Raw genomic sequence first — 13,446 nt, forward strand, 5'->3', positions numbered from 1 at the left:
CGACAGTTTTCAATTCTGGAAGATTCATATATGTCTGTTTAACTTTGTGATGCTGTCCTGTCACTGCTCATTGAATTATCCTTCAAGATTCAATCTTCTCAAATATTGCAACCTTCTTCATTATCAAACTCCAGTGTAATATCAGGATCCACAATGTGCCCAAGCCCCACAATATCAATCTGGACACATTGAAAAGCCAAAAAAAAGGCCTAACAGCCAAAACCTTATTGGTAGGAGGAGTAGATAACCATTTATCCAATTAGCAAATTCTCATTGAATTACTACTAGGTGTACCAGCCACTGTTAAGTATTTGGGGTGGTACAATCATCCATAAATTTCTGAGATGCCTAAGGTCTGGTGGCCAAAAATCTACCTTCCCCACAAGCTGGGTGCCTGAAATCTATTTATAAGAGACAGTATTTAATTCCATAATTGGAGATAAGCTTAAAAAAATGCTCTCTGTGAGGGGGAAGAAAGTTGATTTAAATCCATACAAAGTCATAAATGATTAATATTAGAGTGACTCATCAGAGCAGATTTTAATAGGAAGGAAGAAAGAGAACAGGCAGTACTGGAAGCAGGGAAGGAGGAGAAGAGGTGGGGAAGAGGAGGAGGGCAGATAACACAAAGAGAAAATCCAGAGTAAGGAAGCTGGGGGGTAGCGGAGGGGGAGAGGGTGTCCAAAAAGTAACTTGGTCAACTACACTGTTTTACCAAAGGCAATCTAGCCTGGAACTCAAGTAAGCAACACTGGGGCCTAAAAAGGAAGATACAAAATTCAGCTGGTGCTAGACCAGACTCCACAAGAGTTTTACATTTTCTTTTGAATCCAGTAATAAACTATATACCCAAAGGATCCTTATTGGAATAAAAAACACTGCCTCAAGTGTAAAGCAGGATGAAATTCAAAACTTAAAATTACAAAGGGTATTAACATAAATATTAGCTATTCCTAAAAGATTTTCAGACTCACCTGTGCACATGGCTCATTTTCTTTGGCCCATTTTAATTACCTTTTACATTTGTAGCTCCATTTTATTTTATTTTTATTTTATTTTTTTCCATTATAAAAATTTATCAATGGAATACTTTGAGTTTTTAAAGGTTTGGTTTGGCAAAGTAAAAGACTAAAAACCATGAAAACACTTTAAATTCTTTTTTAACCTACCAAGTAGGATGTAAATTTAATAAATCCTGTATTACTTTAGGAAAGAGACTGCTTTCCTAATTCAGAAAAATTGATTTCCAAGTCATGCTCTCTTATCTCTACTGCCTTGTAACCTGAAGGAGAACTGAACTTCATCAGGGTATGGCTCCTCTGGAAATCAAGGTGGGAAGAATAGGCAATATCCCAACACGGATTAGGTGGAGACCGAGCCAAAAGCAGAGTCTGTGAAACAGGGTGTGATCATCCAACCAGGATACTTTTGAGAGAGAAAGGGTACTAATTACTTGAGAACAAAAGGCATAAAATGGGACATGTGGCCACTCTAGTGATAAGATAGTTTGAGAAACTACATTTCTCGGTATGCCCTGCCACTTGAAAGTCAAAAGGCCCAACTGGAGCAAAGCACCCTGGGACCTGTAGTTAGCGCCATTTAAGATATAAACAGTATAGGGCTCATTCTGACATGGAGCCTTCCACCTTCCACGGGATATTTAACCAGACACAGAACACAACACTTGAGGTGAAATTTCAATCGATATTAAGTCTGGGTGGAAGCTCTCTCTCCCTCACAACTTGAGTTGCAAAGAGGTGGAGCTGGTAGAGCTGTCCACTGGTCGAAGGCCCTGTTTCTCCTGGGAGCAGTGCTGCTTCTGCCTTCCCACATCACCAGCGTCCCCATTGCCACTAGTCTTTTCGGGGATTCTGGGGCAGGCTGTTCCCACCCGACTTCAGCCAACTCATACAACTTCATGGTGACTTGAGCGTCTTCCACAGAAGAATGTCCACTTTTCCCAATCTGGATGTCCCATTTCAGAAGCTTCTTGGTGAGATGCTTCAGAGACATGGTAGCATTCTCCAGGCAGTCAACCTTCCGTTTGATGGCTGGGAGGATATGGGAGGTGTTGCAGGTGAGGGATGTGGTGTGGAAGTACTAAAGGGCTTTGAAATTGTGAATGGGATGCCCCACCATTATCTTCCCTGTGAGTATCTTCAAGATCTGGTTCTGAGTAATCTTAAAGGGTGTATCATTCATCATGCACTGCTTCCAGATGCCACTCTATCTTGTCTGGTAGTCCACGATGTGGCAGGGGGGAAGGATGTACTCATCATAAAGCACATCTCCGTGGTAGTTGACAGTGCTACATCAGGCCAAAGAACTTATATGCCCCTGGGGTCCTGTGCCCACCATCTCACAGTCAATTGGCATCATCTTCTTTGGCATCTTCTAGGATGCTCCAGAGCATTTATTCTCTGAATGAGATTGGGTAGAGTTCCATAGAGCATTCTTCTGAGTAGGGTTCTTCTGGGGTCCTTACTTCTAGAGGCAAGTTGAGTGGCTCATAATCTTTGGAAGGGCACTCTGGAACTCCCATTTTGGACTTCACTATCAGATCAGGTTCTTTATTTGCTTTGTTTATAATTTGATACATAGGGCTCCGAAATGTCCTAACATACAATTCAGACTCCATCCATCCTTATTTCTATTTTAATTTTCAATGGTCTGTGCAAGGGCTGTGCTTTCATAGCATGAGAGGGAGTGTATGTGCATGTGTGTCTAGTGGGGAGACAGGGGTTTCCAGATTCTCACAGAGTACATCTTTCAAATGGAGACACAAATGAAAGCATAGTTACAAAATCAGGAGAACACATTCTACACTGATGGAACAGGTTTTCTGAAGCTCATAACTCTACCAAAGAGGAGACAAGTCTTAGGTCTAGACACACTGCTGCATTCATGATTCCATTTCCCTCTAATTAGGAGGTGTTGAGATTGTAGTGATCAGCCAGTTTCTGAGAATTATTATGCTCTTTTTTGTTCCTTCACTGGGACTTTTAGAACCTTAGGGTAGTTGGTAAAAAGAATGTTCATGTATAGCTGATAACATGAAAGCCTTTATGGGCTCCGTGGGAAAGAGACATTTCATATTTAAGACGAAAAAATTAGAAGAGAGGTTTCTTTCTGTCATTTCTCTGACAGAGTTATGTCTCTCCTGCTGGTAGCTTTTAAGACAAGGAGATTTGTATGAGTTGCCATGAAATTCATTATCATACATTTATGCTCTAAAAATGCAATTGCAACCACTCTTCATGTATGTCACATTTACAATAAGTATCCCAATAAAACCTTATCCACATAAATGACTAATAAGAACTCCAAGTGGGAAAAGAGATGTTTTTTTCATTATCTGATCATATCTCAGAGCTTAGGACAATCATGTTATATAAGCCAAATACAGCCTTCTCATGAGTGACACAATTACCTTTTCATCTAAGAATGCCCACTCCCAGCCAAAAGGCCTTTCCAAGCAAGGTCCATTGGACAAATCAGTTCACAATCCACCCGGCTCTCCAGAGTTTTCATGCTCCTTCATTATGCTGAAGAAACAGCATAAATGTGGGAGTTAGAAATGTAGGGGTCTAGGTTTGGCTCTGTGAGCAATTCATGGCATAATTTAATGGGTCTCAACTTTCTGGTCTATACAATAAGGCAAACAACACTACTTGAACACAGTAACATTTGAGCTTTCTGTTCCAAAAAAGTTTAAATGTGGTAATGAATATTAACATAATTTTAACTGTATAAAATGTAATGCAAATGCAAGATGAAATTATTCCTTTTAACTCCAGAGAAGAAAGATGATCCAGTGGGGAAAAATCATGACTAATTTTCTCTTCTTGAAGACATGCACAAGACCTTTTGTACCATTAAACTATAGCTGTGGAAGCTTTTGATCAATTACCAATTAATTCAGTTCTTCCTCTGGTTTCTCCTCTCTCCCAGCCTTTTTCTCTGTGACGCTCACCTATTAATCTCCCCAATGATAATTTATTTTCTTCTTACATCTAATGCTGCTATTGAGAAGTCTGAGATCAACCTGATTCTTGTTCCTTTGTAGGTGCACCATTTGTTCTTTCAGGACACTTTTAGAATTTTCTCTTTGATTCTCTTAATGTTTATTATAGAGTATCTAGTATAAGTTTTCCTTTTCTCTCCTGTTTGATTCTCTATGACTCTTTACTACATGAAGTCTCTCATTATTTTTCAATTCCAAAACATTTATCTCCATTATTTCTTTTTTTAATATAATTTATTGTCAAGTTAACTAACATACAGTGTATACAGTGTTCTCTGGGCTTCAGGAGTAGATTCCCATGATTCATCGTTTACATACAACACCCAGTGCTCGTCCCAACAAGTGCCCTCCTCAATGCCATCACCCATTTCCCCTCCCCACCCTGGGCCCCATCAATCCTCAGTTTGTTCTCTGTATTTAAGAGTATCTTACAGTTTGCCTCCCTCTCTGTTTGAAACTATTTTTCCCCTTCCATTACCCATGCTCTTTTGTTAAGTTTCTCAAATTCCACATATGAATGAAAACATATGATATCTTTCTTTGACTTATTTCACTTAGCAAAATATCCTCCAGTTCCATCCACATTGTTGAAAATGGCAAGATTTCATTCTTTCTCATTACCAAGTAGTGTTCCATTGTATATATAAACCACATCTTCTTTATCCATTCATCAGTTGATGGACATTTGAGCCCTTTCCATAATTTGTCCCTTATTTCTTAAGGTAGTTACTTCTCCCTATTTTTTATTTTCTCTATTTCTTGGACTGCTTTTATTTGATGTTGGAATTTTACTTCCATCTTCCATATCCTATAGCTTTTCTTTTATATTTTCTATCTTTTTACCTTTTCCTGCTATCTTCTGGGAAAGTTCTTCAATTTTATATTTAACTCACTAATTTGTTCCTCAGCTAAATTTATACTGGTATTAACTCCGTCAGTCATTTTTTTTAATTTCAATTATTATATTTTTTATGAATAGAATTTCCACTTACATTCATGACAGAGAAACTGGCACGGTCTTGTCTTCTTACCATAAATGACTAGAAAACTGAACAAAATATAGGAGACAATTGTTTTCAGACAATAGACAACAGGCAGTGCAAGACTGCAATTTTTGAAAGAAGGGGAAAAAATGAGATAATCTCTATGATTGTCTCACCTTGCTGCCTACAGGCAATTTCTGGACAACAGCATAGGGATGGAAAGTCCAAGCACAACATAGTGATCTTGCTGATTTGAAGAGTCAGAGATCAGAATTCAGGGAGGCTGAGGCAGCTACAATTAGTGGAACAGAGAAGTGGAGAGGAGAGAGCTATGCAAAGAAAGAACTCTACAAATTGGCTTAGCAACACCCTTGAATCTTTGATACGTACTGAGCTCTGCATGCATAAAGCAAAATTCCAATGAGAATGGGCAAAGAACAACTGCTGGGGAATGAACAATTCCTAGAGCTCATACACGGCTAGGAAATGATTGATTTCCAGCCAGCCATAGCAGACAAATGTTGAGAATCAAGAAATTTAAGTAGAGACCCCAGGATGATGACACTTTAGTGTGGGATAATCTAGCCCTTCGATAAAGGCTATCCTAGGCCTACCATAACAAAACTTATCAACAATACTTGAAAATTTGAAGCTGATATGAAACTGACTTCGCTTCCCAAAACAAAATTCAACATTCTCTAAAGTAAAAGTAAAATCCAGGCTCTCAACAATAAAACTTTCACAATATCCAGCAACCAATTAAAAAAACTACTAAACAAGTGAAGAAGCAGGAAAATATGACCTATAACCCGGAGAAATATCAGACAACATAAAAAGACACAGAAATGACAGAGAGGATGGAATTAGCAAAAATTTAGAATCACTCTTAAAATATTAAGGTTAAAAGTTAAAGAAGGGTCAAAGGTTAAAGTAAAATATTGAAGTAATTAGGAAAGAAATGGAAAGTATAAGAAAGAACCAAATGAAAGTATTAGAGGTGGCTATATAATATTTGAAATGGAAATTTCACTGGGTATGATTGACAGCAAATTAGACGCTGTGGAAAATGAGTAAATTTGAGGACATAGCAGTGGAAACTATCCAAATTGAAGCCCAAGAAAAAGAAAAAAATGAGGGGCGCCTGGGTAGCTCAGTCAGTTAAGTGTCTGACTTTGGCTCAGATCATGATCTCACAGTCCATGCATTCAAGCCCCATGTCGTGTTCTGTGTTCACAGCTCAGAGCCTGGAGCCTGCTTTGGATTCTGTGTCTTCCTCTCTTTCTTCCCCTCCCCTGCTTGCACTATGTCTCCTCCCTCTTTCTCCTTTCTCTTTCTCTATTAAAAAATTTTTTTGTAAATAGAAGGAGAAAAATGTAAGAAAAGATGAGCACAGCCTCAGTGGCATGTGGGTCAATATCAAATAGTGTAGCCTATAAGCAATTGGAGTCCCAGAATGGAAGGTTCAGAGAAAATGCTTGAAGAAATAATGGCTGAAAGCTTTCCAATTTGATGATAACTGTGAATTCACAGATCCAAAAAATTCCACAAGACTAAGCAGTATAAAGTCAAAGAAAAACATGTATAGGCACATCATAATCAATATGCTGAAAACTGATACAGGAAAATCCTAAATGCAGTCAGAGGAAGAAAAAGAATACCTTATATATATAAGGGAATAAAGATAAGAATGAATACTGACTTCTTGTCAGAAAGAATATAACCTGGAAAAGAATTCTATATCCAAGGGGGGAGAAACTTCAAAAATAAAGACCAAAGGAATACTTTGCTAGGCAAATGAAAGCTGAGAGAATTTGTCACCAGCAAACCTGCACAAAAGGAAATATTAGACCCAGTGCCCAGATCTTGGTTTCTAATATCATTCTGCAATAAAAGAAACAAGGGCTCTTTGTAGAAATGGCAGACTCTAAGGCTGCAGATGGGAGTAGACAAGATGAGCCTGGAGCATCTTGTAATACCAGAAACTAAGGAAGTGTTAAAAAAGAAAAAATGATGGGGTCATGTCAAAGAGATACAGCAATCAACTGAAAGAGCTCCCAGTGGCCAAAGTTGGAATTATGTGAAAAAGAAAATAAATTAGTATTAGATTATAACCCAAATTATAAAACAAATATCCATAAGTCCATATTGGTATAAATAAAAGATTTAGTAAACAAATAGAGGATAATATACCCATAATAAACCTCCTATATATAATAATTCCAAATAAATTAGGTATTGTCTCCACTTGAGGAGGTAGAGCCTAAGTTCCACTCCTCAAATGTGGGTTGCACAAAATAACTCCATTCCAAAGAGAACAGTATGGAAAAAGAGGAGAAAGAGTAACTTTAGAGTGGAGAAATCTAACAAACACTGCTTCCGACAAATATCAAGGTTAATATAATCAGTGATAAATCATGCTGATAGCATGTACACATGATAGGATATGATGAGAAGTGAACTTTGTGTCTTCCTCCCAAGAGCACATAACCCAGTCTAATCATGAATAAAACATCCTACAGACCCAAATGGAGGACAATCCACAAAATACCCGACCAGTATTCCTCAAAATTGTCAAGGTCATCAAGAACAAAGAAAGTCTGAGTAACCATCACAGCCAAGAAGAGCCTAAAGAGACATGATAAATAAGTGTAATGTGGTATCTTGGATGTGTTTCTAGAAATGAAAAAAGAAACGAGATTAAAAACTAAGGAAATCAAAAAAAGTATGGATTTTAGTTAACAATAATGTATCAATATTGGTTCATTAGTTGTGAGAAATGTACCATACTAATATAAGATATTAACAGTAGGGGAAACAGAATGCAAAGTATATGTAAACTCTCTGTACCATCTTTGCAATTTTTTATAAATCTAAATCTATTCCATAATAAAAATATATTTAAAAAGAAATGACAAGGGATTGTTTTCAGGCTGAAGTAAAATGTTATGAAATGAAAATTGAGGTCTACACAAAGGAATGAAGAGTGTCAGAAATGGTAAATATGTACATAAATATATGTTTTATGGCTAATATTTTCCATTTGATCCTTTAAAATTATTTTATTTCATATTACTAATTTATTACCTTAAATCTTTAAATATATTTACCTTGTATATTTTAAATTATTAGCCCATCTATTCCAGTAATTCTGAATTGAATGGTATATATTTTCAATTTGTTGTCCTTTTCTATAGTAGTTATCCATCCTTCTCAGAGGTTTAAGTATGCTTATTCTTATTTCCTGGGGGTATCAGCTACTGCATCTCATAAATGTATATCAAAAAAGGGTCAAGGATCAAGGACCAGGCTCTAGTTCAGTCCTAGTGAAGAGTCCCAGATACCACAGAACTACTGTTACTCCTGCATCGTGGCACCTTATGAGGCAACTCTTCTTGTTAGTTGCCTTGAGTTGCAAACCATCAGATCAAAGAGTTTGGAGGGGGAGAGGTGGAGGAATGAATGTCAGAGGGCAACTGGTTAGTCCATCCTTATGTCCATCAAGTCACTCCAGTAAGACTTTTGCATTGCCTATCTACTCATGAGCCTGCTGATACAGGCAGTTTGGTCTATTGCAGCTGATTTCTTCAGTGAATGAGGTAGGCGGAAATTATACTAAGGATATACGAGGGATCATAAGGAACAGAACTCTAGAAGTTTTGTTCTGCCCTATCCCATCACCAATACCTCTGATCATCCCTTGCACCAAGCTACAACCATCTAACTTCTACACACATCAGTTCGAGGCAGTTTTCAGTTTCTCCAGGGACTTCTCACAGTGGTATTGCCATAGTTGTTGATATTTTTCCTGGAATCTATGTTTCCCTCTGGCTTCTCTCTCTATAGTTGATTTTGGGTAGGAAGTAAAAATCCATTTGTCAAGAATTGTAAATATAACTCTTGTTAGGAGCTTACTCTGTGCATAGAACTTTACTTGCATTAATCTCATTTAATCCTGTCAACATCCCTATGCAGTACATACTATTTTTATACCCATTCTACGGATGAGGTAACTGTAGCACAAGGACATTAAGCAACTCGCACAAGATCACAGTGTAAGAGATGGAGCCAAAATTCAAAACCAGTCAATCTTACTTCAGAAACTAGGATCTTTGCTCACCACTAGATACCCAGTGATTAGCATATTATAAGTGCTCAAAAATATTTATTGAATGGTTTTCAAATAATGAACAAGTGGATAGATGGCTAGAAGTACACTGCCAGCTTCCTCAGCAATCCATTTCTCTGTTTTCCTCTATTCAATTGTTTTAGTGTCTCTGAAATACACTATGAAGCCTATCTGTGTATCTTTCACAGAGTGACACATTTTACTTTCCTTTTAGTCTTTATCATTTAAAAAAGCATATTTGTACTTCTAATGAAAAGAAGTATCTTTTGCTTTTTCAGAGTAAGTATAGGAGACACACCTTTTTCATTACCAGAGCTCTATCACAAAAGCTGGATTGTTTTCCTTCTGCAATTTCTGATGAAAATAGGTCCTGCAAGAGAAAGAACATAAATGGCCATCAAACATATGGAAAGATGCTCTGCCTCACCAACTGTGAATGAAATACACATTAAAACAACACTGAACTGGAAAAAAAATTTTCAAACTGGCAAAAAATTACAGGATTTAAATACCCTGTATTGGTAAGGGTTATAGGAAACAGGCCCTCTTAGACATTGGTAGAGTTTAAATTGGTACAGCTTTTGTAAAAAGAAATTTGACAATCTACCAACATTTAAATATGTAGACATTTTGACCCAGGATTTCCATTTCTAATAATTTATGTTACCAAAAAGAACCTTGTGTCATACAACACATTTGTTGTAGCATAATGCATATAGAAAAAACTGAAATAAATGAGATTTCTGTTAATAGGGGAATGGTTAAATAGATTGAAAATGGGATACTATGGAATCATGAGTGAGGGAATTCTATATGTATTTATGTTGGAAACTATTCATAATATGTTGATAAATTAGAAAACATAGAAAAGTATATAAAATACCATCCAATTTATATAAACCAAAATAATTTATATATCTAACTGTATATGTTTACATATGCATATTAAAATTCTGAATTTATACCAATCTGTTAACAATTGTTACCTCTGAAGAGTGCGATTAAACAGAGAACAGATTGGTGGTTTCCAGAAGTGGAGGTTAGGGGTGAGCAAAATGGATGAAGGGGGTCAAAAGGTATAAACTTCCAGTTATAAGTTTTTGGAGTGTCATTGTACAGTATTGTGACTATAGTTAATACTGTACTGTATATTTGAAAGTTGCTAAGAGTACATCCTAAAAGTTCTCATCACAATAAAAAATGTATATGTGAGGTGATGGATATTAACCAAACTTATTGTAATAATCAAAAAAAGGGGGGAATTATGAAACTTCACTTATGTAATATTTGAATTTTTTTAAATAAAGAAGCTCTTTTATAATTTTTAAAAAAGGAAGGAAGACAGAGAGAAAGGAAGGAAGGTTAACATTCACTTGGAATCTTCACTCAAATCAACTGAAATTGTATTTGAAAAATAGCCAGGAATCAGAAGGCCCTTGTTTTGAATTCCTCTAGGCTTGAGCTTATAGAGAATGCACACTAAGACACTCTAGGAAGCTTCATGTGAAGAGTTCAGTCCTTCTTCACAGAAAACTGTTGTATTTTTAGGTTGCTGTGCTAGTGATTATGGCAGTCTACACCCTTTAGGTAGAAAAGAAAGCATAACAATTGCCCTAGCCATTAAAAGAAAATTTTATTTAAATGCAAAAGCAAAACTCCTTCATTTATTCCTATGTGTTATTTTATTTTAAAATAAATATCTATAAAATATATATCTATATATATATGTATATAGATAACCTCTTCCTTCAGCTACACATGAAAGTGGACCTCCAGGTGGTCAAAGGCTGCTGAACAGATCTTGCTATTTCCAGTGGCTAAACTTAGGTGGACGAAGACCTCATAAAGTCATACTAAGAATCTCAACAGATGGGTGTCCTAAACACTGAGAGAAGAGAAAAGGCAAGGGTTCAAATGGTGGGTCTCTTTGCTTCCAGATTCCAGACTGTGTGAATATGTCATTGTTAGGCCAAATATATCCCATAAATATATTTGGGGGATGAGGTGAGGAATTGTGATCTTACCCTAAAGGCTGGCATCTTTCTTGATAAGGCTATAATTATGCACTCAGGCCTTTCTCAGCACAGCTGAAATGTGGCCAGGTGGTATTGTGTAATTAATTGGAAGCCAATTAATATATGCAACAATTTACCATCACTTTCATCTTCCTCATGGAGACCATTCCTACCAATTCTGACATTCACAATGATAGGAATAAATATTTTTTAATGGATCAATTTTTTAATTAGGTTCTTTGTAAGAAATTTAGAACATCAATTTGTGAAGATAAACTCCTTTTGTAAGAGAAAACACAGAGCAGAGGCAGCCCCGAAGAGGGAGAACAGCTTTGATTTTTGGCAGAATTTACGAGTCCACAGCTTTCTGATCAACCTTGTGCTGCTCTGTAATCTATTTCTATTTCTCTGTGTTGAAGATCTCACCTTCCTGCTGTCTGGGTTTCCACAGCTTCTTCATCTTGAAGTAAGCAGAAATGAGGTGTTTTGAGATTTTCACACTGTTGATAGCAATTTTGGCCGAAGTGTCAATGATACATTTCTGGTGTTTTCTATGTAGAGGAACTCATTTGAGGGCCAGAGGGCCAGTCACAAGTAGCAAGCCATTGCTCATTTGCATCAGGAAAACCACCCTCTTGCCTATGTGTTGCCCAGTGAGGATGATCAAAATGGTCCCAGGAGTGCTGAGTGCTAAATCTCAGCATCCACCCATCTTACATGCTGACTGAAAGGTTTTTTCTTTTTGCCATGGCTCAACAGTTTTTGAGGCACATCTTCAGCAGAATAATGCTTAGGCATTTTGCAAAGTTTAACCACTCTGGTCCCACCATTCTTGTCATAACCAACTGGCTTTGTGACAGTAGCAAAAATTTTCTCTTTCTTCTTCTTTTCAACCCTGGATTTCACTGCTGAATGGCCTTTCTGGAATACATAGCCAATGGGGAATATCTGCCAATTCCACTGACTAGGACAGGGATTCTGTTACACTGGGGTTTCCCCTTCTTTGGCATTTTAGCTTTGAGGCTACTCTTCTTAACATTGCCACCAGCACCAGCCTTCTTGGCTTCAGGTTTCTTCTCCTTAGTATCCAGCTTCTCAACTTTTTCACCCACCATCTTGCGAGATGAGAAAGATGACTCTATAGGAATCAATATTAAACTTGTACAGCTCAGCCTACTCAAAGGATGAGGAAAATGAAATAAAAATAATAAGCACCCAGAAAAGGCACAACTTATGTTGTTACAGCCAGATTTATTTATATAACAATAATCATTTTGAGAATAGCAGTGACTAGAGTTTGTCCCTTGTGTGAGTTATTAACCTGAGAAACATAGGCTTGTAATTATTAAGGAGGAAATAGGCATGGAATTTAGACAGAAAGGATGTTCAATCAATAAATAAGTATCTATTTGGAGAGTAAGGGCTTACAATTACATTTATTTATTATTTATTTATTTATTTATTTATTCTCAAGTTAGTTAACATACAGTGTAGTCTTGGCTTCAGAAGTAGAACCCAGTAATTCATCTCTTACATATGACACCCAGTGCTCATCCCGAAAAGTGCCCTCCTTAATGCCCGTCACCCATTTAACCCACCCCCCATCAACCTTCAGTTTGCTCTCTGTATTTAAGAGTCTCTTAAGGTTTGCCTCCTTCTCTGTTTTTATCTTATTTTTCGTTCCCTTTCCCTGTTCATCTGTAAGTTTCTCAAATTCCACATATGAGTGAAATCATATATCTTTCTCTGACTGACTTATTTCACTTAGCATAATACACTCTAGTTCCATGCTGTTGCAAATGGCAAAGTTTTCATTCTTTTTGATCACTGAATAGTATTCCATTGTATGTATATACCACATCTTCCTTATCCATTCATCAGTTAGTAGACTACATTACACTCTGAGTCCAACCAGAAAGAACAATATTCATCAAAAAAAGTGTTTTAAATGGCATGGATTAGATAACATTAGTACAAATATTCCTCAACAATTCTAATGGAAGGAAATCTTTATAAGGTACTTTAAATTTGAGCTTTTCTATCAGCTTTACTAAGTGAAGAATCCTTAGTTGTGCAAAATCATTTAGGAGTCTGGAGTCTGCAAATGTCAATGAATTGAGGGGGAAGGCATTTTCAAATCATTGCTACTCAATGTTTGGTCCCCAGACTAGCAACACAGACATCATTTGGGAGGTTACTAGAAATGCAAGCTCACAGGTCCCACCCCAGTCAGCTGCAAGGAATCAAAATCTGCACATTAACAAGATCCTCAGGTGATTTATATTAAAGCCTAAGAAG

The 13,446-nt window shown here is 36.9% G+C and overlaps 2 pseudogenes; both read right to left on the reverse strand.

Annotated features, from left to right (window-relative positions):
• Positions 1-1,707: 1,707 nt before the first annotated feature.
• Positions 1,708-11,315, reverse strand: LOC122477102 (annotated as a pseudogene).
• Positions 11,316-11,398: 83 nt separating this feature from the next.
• LOC122476806 lies at positions 11,399-12,263 on the reverse strand (annotated as a pseudogene).
• Between the last annotated feature and the right edge of the window lie 1,183 nt (positions 12,264-13,446).

The sequence above is a fragment of the Prionailurus bengalensis genome, chromosome X, assembly GCF_016509475.1.
Source record: "Prionailurus bengalensis isolate Pbe53 chromosome X, Fcat_Pben_1.1_paternal_pri, whole genome shotgun sequence".
Lineage (NCBI taxonomy): Eukaryota > Metazoa > Chordata > Mammalia > Carnivora > Felidae > Prionailurus > Prionailurus bengalensis.